Source organism: Scyliorhinus canicula, unplaced genomic scaffold, assembly GCF_902713615.1.
Source record: "Scyliorhinus canicula unplaced genomic scaffold, sScyCan1.1, whole genome shotgun sequence".
NCBI classification, from domain to species: Eukaryota; Metazoa; Chordata; class Chondrichthyes; order Carcharhiniformes; family Scyliorhinidae; genus Scyliorhinus; species Scyliorhinus canicula.
The window spans coordinates 58,852-66,980 of NW_024055428.1; positions in this window are offsets into that span (position 1 = coordinate 58,852).

Here is an 8,129-nt window from a genome sequence, read left to right on the forward strand (position 1 = left end):
CACACTCCGACACCTGTTCGGGTACACAGAGGGAGAATTCAGAATGTCCAATGTCACCTAACAGCACATCTTTTGGGACTTGTGGGAGAAAACCGGAGCACCGGGAGGAAACCATGTAGACACGGGGAGAACGTGCAGACTCTGCACAGACAGTGACCCAAGCCGGGAATCGAACCCAGGTCCCTGGTGCTGTAAAGCAACACTGTGTGACGGTCCACTACATCAGATATATCTCTTCCCAATATTAATTTACTGCCCCCTTAAACGTCAGCCATCTCCTGGGGAAACCAGCCCTTAAATTGGGAACATTAGGAAAGAGACCATCCTTTTAGCCAGACAAATAAATGAGTCAAGCTGAGGGACACTGCAGTCTGAGACTATTACTCTCGGGCACTAGGACCTGGCCGGGCGAGACTACGTAGCCTCGCAGACGTCACCGCACCCGCGCCACTCCATTTGAATCAAGATGGCGGCTGTTGAATTATGCCTGATATCAGGAAAAGACCCGAAGCTGCAAACGCAGGACCTACAGGTACGTCTTCCTGGTTTAGGGCCTTCACGCGGTGTTTAGAAACTCTCTCACTTCAGAGTGGGCTCTATCGCTTCTTCCAGATTTCCGCATCCTTACCCGCTGCCCAGGAGGCAAAGAAGCGTCTCTTTCCCAGGCGCCACCACGCCGCGCATACTCCAACTACTCCCGGAAATGCGCCTGCGCACTGCTGTCCTGCGGTGTCGATCGGGGACATTCACCACCGCGGCGAATGCCGGGTAATGGAAGCGCCATTGATCATCCCAATTTGTGACTAGTGATTTCTGTTTGCGATGATGTGAAGATTGGGCGAGTGGGATAAAAATCATATATAAATCCAAGTAAGAGGGAGACATGTGGCGTAGTAGTCAGCAGTGGGACTTAGGCGCTGAGGACTGGAATTGTGTTCATTGCTTTCTGTAGTTTCTGATGGTCTTGGGCTGAGCAGTTGCCACAGCAGGCTGTGATGCAGCCAGATAGGATGTTTTCCTAGCATGTTTTCCTGTATCTGTAAAAATCGTAAGACTCAACGTGAACATGCTGGATTTCCATAGTTTCCTGAGGAAGTATTATAGATATCATAGAGTTTACAGTGCAGAAGGAGACCATTCGGCCCATCGAGTCTGCACCGGCTCTTGGAAAGAGCACCCTACCCAAGGTCAACACCTCCACCTTGTCCCCATAACCCAGTAACCCCACCCAACACTAAGAGCAGTTTTGGACACGAAGGGCAATTTATCATGGCCACTCCACCTAACCTGCACATCTTTGGACTGCGGGAGGAAACTGGAGCATCCGGAGGAAACCCACGCACACACGGGGAGGATGTGTAGACTCCGCACAGACAGTGACCCAAGCCGGAATCGAACCTGGGACCCTGGAGCTGTGAAGCAATTGTGCTACCCACAAGGCTACCGGCGCTGTTATGCTTTCCGGGTCGTAGCGTCGATGTGGGAAGCCCTATCCATCTAATATTGGAAAATAGATATCTAACGAGAGGGAAATCAATTTGTGTATCCTTTTTAGCGTGGCCAATCCACCTACCCTGCACATCTTTGGGGCTGAGATCCATGCAGACACAGGGAGAACAATTTATGTATCCTTAATGAACATCAATATGCAGAGAGGAAGATGAAAAGCCTTTACACATCTCACTTGGCACAGAACTGTCTGAAACTCGAAACAAGAGCTTTAGGAAATCAAAGTACCGACAAATAGCCAACTGCCCAGTTGATGGAAGACATTCTTAAAATATAAATTTTTGGACCTTCGTTCGAATCCTGGCTTGGGTCATTGTCTGTGCGGAGTCTGCACGTTCTCCCCATGTCTGCGTGGGTTTCCTCCGGGTGCTCCGGTTTCCTCCCACAGTCCACATGTTAGGTGAAATAGACATTATGAATTCTCCCTCAGTGGACCCGAACAGTAACTTCATTGCAGTGTAAGCCTATTTGCGACACTAATAAAAAAAAGACATTCACTCACTTGACTGAGCAACTCAGGTTCCAGCCCTCATGTCTCGTGACTGACCTCACTGCTCCCTTGCCCTTCTGGCCTCTGAGCTCCTCTTGCTGCTGTTTCCCAGGACAATCAGTGTCCACTCTCCTTCATTACTCTGTCTGATCGAGTTCAGAGGCTCAGAGGAGGAAAGAAATGAGAACATGAATCTGAATTCAGAAATTCAGTTGAAGAAACATGATAAACTGAAGGATTTAAGTCACAGTATTTGATTGCAATTAATATATTAATTTTGTCTGACACTAATGCGGAATGGAAGCAAATTATGTTTGTTATTTTATATTGTTCTTCTTTTCTATGGTTTTGACACATCATCTTTCTTTTTTCTTACATTTAAATGGTGGACCATGCTACCCAGAATTCTATGCATGGGCGAATACAGATATTTTAGTTTATTAACAACTCCATATTACAAAAGAACACAGCTGAATACAAAACAATCAGCAATACAGGAAAAATATCCACAATACACCAAAACTGGACATTCTGAATTCTCCCTCAGTGTACCCGAACAGACGCCGGAATGTGGCGACTCAGGGATTTTCACAGTAACTTCATTGCAGTTAATGTAAGCCTACTTGTGACAATAAAGATTATTGTTATAAAACAGAAACCAATGAATAATCAACAAGAAAACAAAACCACCGGATTTCCAGCCAGCACACGCCCACCACTACATCAGCAGAAAGGCTCCCAATCAAGCAGCACAGACCGCTGGAAAAGGACACACTGATATGGGGCATGGCGGAGGGGAGAGAGAGAGAACACCCCTCCCAAGTGGGAGCACAGTTCAACCCAGAAACAGTCGTGTATGTGAGTGCATCCTATCTTAGTGGGCAGCACGGTAGCATTATGGATAGCACAATCGCTTCACAGCTCCAGGGTCCCAGGTTCGATTCCGGCTTGGGTCACTGTCTGTGTGGAGTCTGCACATCCTCCCTGTGTGTGCGTGGGTTTCCTCCGGGTGCTCCGGTTTCCTCCCACAGTCCAAAGATGTGCAGGTTAGGTGGATTGGCCATGATAAATAGCCCTTAGTGTCCAAAATTACCCTTAATGTTGGGTGGGGTTACTGGGTTATGGGGATAGGGTGGAGGTGTTAACCTTGGGTAGGGTGCTCTTTCCAGGAGCCGGTGCAGACTCGATGGGCCGAATGGCCTCCTTCTGCACTGTAAATTCTATGTTCTATCTTAACAAAAAGACTGGAATGCGTATGTACAGAAAGGCTGAGCAGACCATTTAAAAGCAGGATGGGCATTGGATGCAGAAGCAATTTGGGCTGGAGTGGAGATGAAGGAGATGCTGCTGGGTTTAACCTATTGGACTGGGACTTAGGAGGACGAACAGGCCATTCGGCCCTCCAATCCAGTTCCACCATTCAATATAATTAGGGCTGATCTGGTTGTGGTCTCAGTTCCCCTTGCCTGTCTGCACCACCAACACCATCACCCAGAACCATTGACTCCCTTGTCTATCAAAAATCTATCATCCAACAGTGCCTTAAATAAATTCAATACCCCAGCCTCCACTGTTCTCTGGGGAATTCCACAGACTAATGAACCTCGGAAACAAAAACATTATCCTCATTTTAGCCTTCACGTTCTCCCCATCTCTCATTCTTAAAGCGTGTCACCTCATTCTAGTCTTTCCCATGGGTCCAAAACCGTCCTCATTTTTTTCCGCCTCTGAACCCCATCAGACAGAGTAATGTAGGAGAGAGGACACTGATTGTCCTGGGAAACGTGTGTAATCGGCGGGGCTTCGTTGTCTATTCCCGGCCTGGTCCTAGTGCCCGAAAAAGCATCATTCTGGCAACAAGTTAAACAGCTTTACTCATCCCCAGGCTGCAGTCGAGAAGAGTGCATGAAGCCATGTATATATTCAGGGTGAGAGGTTACAGCCTCTGTATAGTTTCCTGCAGGGGCTGCTCCTCAACTTTGGTTACACTTGAGCCCCAGGCTCCTAATCTTTGGCTGTCCAGTGTGGAGGAGGCTGGGTAAATCAGAAGTACTTCTCCTGGACCTGTTCTTGGATCTGGTTAACACAGAAATTTGTTGAACCTCAATGAGCAGTTTCTCTGGAGGTTGGGCGCCTGTCAGACTGCCTTACAACGTTTCATTGAAAGGGAGCAGTGGTGTCCACTGGTACGCTTGCTACCTTCCACAACTGGTGGGAAACTCGGTACAGAGCAACTCCAAAACACTGGAAGCAACATTCTGGTTTAGTTAGGAAGCTTCCCTGTGATTTTGTAGCTAATTTTGTCTTCTTTCAGTTTGTTTGGAACACTTATTTGGGGTAACAAGCGATAAAAGATTAGTCCACAGAAACTGGAATTGTCTATTCTGAATTTCTATTGCTATACAGTGATGATGTTTGTAAACTTCTTTTACAGGGTATTAGGAGAAAACATTTTGCAAGTGGAAACTCAAACAAAACATCGCAGAGATGTAACGGAATCATTCACTACATCAAAATCTGAACAACTTCAGAGAATGTGGAAGGAGAAATGTTTCTCTGTTCTATTGGTGGGAAAATATTTCAAACATCAGTGTGACTGGAAAGCAATGAGATACACACACACCCAAGTGAGAGTGTTCCAGTGAACTGACTGTGGAAACATCAGTGTTACTGGAAAAGAACCGAGACCCACACAACACACACCCGAGTGAGAGTGTTCCAGTGAACTGACTGGAAAGTTTTAACCAGTTACACAGCCTGATAAAAATAGAAACATTCACAGCGGGGAGAAACCGTACACATGTTCTGTGTGTGGATCAAGCTTCAACTGATCATCTAACCTGGAGAGACACAACAAATCCAGCACCATGGAGAAACCGTGGAAGTGTGAGGACTGTGCGAAGGGATTCAATTATCCATCCCTGCTTGAAAATATTCGACGCAGTCACACTGGGGAGAGGCCATTCGGCTGCTCCGTATGTGGGAAGGGATTCATTTAGTCCTCCCACCTGCTGACACACCAGCAAGTTCACATTGACGAGAGGCTCTTTAACCCCTCAGGCTGTGATAACAACTCTAAAAGCTCCGAGGACCTGGTGGCAAAAACCACCAGGTGGTTCCCACCGAGCGACAATTCAGTTGCTCTCACTGTGCGAAGCGGTTCATACGATCACAGACACTCATCGAACATGAACGTACTCACACTGGGGAGAGACCATTCACCTGCTCTGTGTGTGGGAAAGGATTCACCCGATCATCCTACCTCACTACACACCGACTAGTTCACACGGATAACAGACCTTTCAAATGTACTGAATGTGAGAAGAGTTATAAAACCACAAGTGAATTGCTGATACACCAGAGAGTCTACACTGGGGAGAGGCCATTCACCTGCTCTAAATGTGGGAAGGGATTCTCACGATCATCCTACCTTGCTAAACACCAACTGGTTCACACGGATAAAATACTTTTCAAATGTGCAGAATGTGAGAAGATTTACAAAACCTCAACTGATCTGCTAACACACTAACGAGTTCACAATGAGGAGAGGCCATTCAGGTGTACTGTGTGTGGGAATGGATTCACTCTGATGTCCAGCCTCCAGAAACACCAGCGAGTTCACACTGGGGAGAGGTCATTCACCTGCTCCACGTGTGGGAAGGGATTTATTCATCCATCCAATCTTCTGACACACCAGCGAGTTCACACTGGGGAGAGGCCGTTTCTTTGCTCTGACTGTGGGAAGACATTCATCCACTCGTCCCACCTCTTGAGACACCAGAGAGTTCACAAGCAACAATTGGAATTGGATTCTGTTGTTAATGCTGCTGTTAATCACATCCAGGACTGAACCATGTTCATTCTGACAGTTGGAGAATGTTCATGCTGATGTTAATCATCTCACAACTTGCTGCAGTTTAATATTCTGAAATGTGTCAAATTAATTTATGTTTTTTCAGATACACAGCAGGGACAGTAATTTCTCAAGGATAAGAGGAAACTAACTGGTGTCCTGTTCCCGACTGCCCCATTTTAGGGTCTTTTCTCCTTTTTAATCCAGTTCTCATACCTTCAGTTACTCCCATGGACAGGTCCGAGCTCCCCATACCTTCCAGAGTGTTTCCTAACCCTCGGATCCAGGGAATGTATTGGGAACACTCCCGGGACCACAAACACAAGAGCCAGTCTTTTGGACTGAGAGCCAGTCTTTTGGACTGATGTACTGAATCTCATCAGTAAGGGTGGGATGTTTGCAAAGCCTCCTCTTCCTGTGGTTACACTTTGGGCTGAAATTAATGAAGCCACAGATCTCTGTTTGGGAAGTGGATCATTGTAAACAGGAGTTTAGGGTTACATTGTGCAGGAAGAGAAACAGAAACCAAAACCGCACAAGAGGCTGAGTTGTTGCTGATTTTAGTGAACTCCTTTCCCAGGATATTCTAAACTAACTGGTCTGTAATTGCTGGAAATGTTCTTTTTGAAAAAGTGCGTAACATTTGCAATTCTCCAGTCCTCTGGCACCCCCCGGAATGACTGGGAGATTATTGCCAGCACTCCTGTAATTTACATTCTCACTTCAACACGTCCTCAATTTTGAACCAATCTAGGGACAGGGTTTCCTAATCTGTCTCCGTGGCCTGGGTAGTGTTCTAACCCTACAGGAGGCCCAGGGATCTGCAACCTCAGAGTCCCAGTGGCCTCACCTGAGTATTATTTACCCAGGTGATGGGAGGGGAGCTGCCCCACCTTTTCCTCGGACTGCTGGAACATAAATATCCCGACCCAGGTGTGGGCCGGCGTGGAAGACCCTTTGGTGAGTAGAAGATGTAAATAGTAAGAGGAATAAATCTAAACTTTTCTACAGTCATCGCTTCTGAGTGGTCACTTGCCTGAAACTTTACAGATAGCATCTATCTCCTTGGTAAAGACAGTGAGTTTAGTTTGATTTTGAACAAAGTGACTCTGTGACTCGATCTTTAAAAGCTCCTTCTTCATGTGTGTGAGGGGGATGAGAAAATTATCAGCTATGATTCAATGGCAGAGCAGACTCGATGGGCCGAGTGGCCTAATTCTGCTCCTATTTCTTATGTCTTGTGATCATTGATGATTTCAAAGTAATACCTGTTTCTGTAGTGCATTTAAACCTGCTGTCTTTATTTTAGAAAGGATTTCACTGATGGATGTTGTTTGGAAAGTTATCCAGGGTTACCTATAGAGTACTGTATTCTTTTGGTGGGGTGGTCGGGATTGGTAGTTGATAAATTGTTCACTGTTTGTTGAGAAAATGTTAACTGGATTGATAGAATAAACATTGTTTTGGTTTAAACATACTTTAGCTCTCTGTTATATCACACCTGTAAAGTGGGCCCTTGTGCTCCCCATAACCACAATTTATTTAAAGTTGTGGGTCAGATGAACTCCATGATGTACTTTGGAATTCTCTAAACCCTGGCCCAGAATAGGCCGAATTCTCCGATCGGCGAAATCGCGTTCGGCGATCTGCCGGACAATCCATTTTGACGCTGGAATGAGAGGGAGCACCGTTTTTCTGATGCTTTGCCCCCTAAAATGGCATACTCGAGGAGTACGCCGCACACCGTATGGCCGACCCCAGTACATCACCCGGGACCCTCCCCAATGCGCCACCCCCAATTGGCCGTGGTGTGGGACATAGTGACTTTTAAGCGACTCTTGGAAAGGCACATGGACAGCAGTAAATTGAAGGGGTGTAGGTTAGGTTGATCTTAGATTAGGATAAATGGGTGGCACAAAATCGTGGGCCGAAGGGCCTGTACTTTGCTGTTCTGTTCTATCTGTCCTCAAAACTTTCAGGGACCATGCGTGGCGGCTGCGGACTGTGTCCAGCGCTGTCACTGTCGGGGGGGTGGGGCAGCCATTCCGCTGGCAGGGGAGGCTTCGGCAGGGGCTAGTAGGACTAGTGGAGGTGGTCTGGGGGTGACGAGGGGGGTGTTACAGGGAGGCAGATTTTGGCAAGCCGGGTCCGCACGTCGCCAGTACCATGCTGTACGCCGCGTCCGTCACAAGCCACAGCTCTGTGCATGCACGGCCACTGACCCAGCTATTCTGCAGCGTATCCACAGGTAGAGCCGGGGGCTTTACGCGGAGTGGC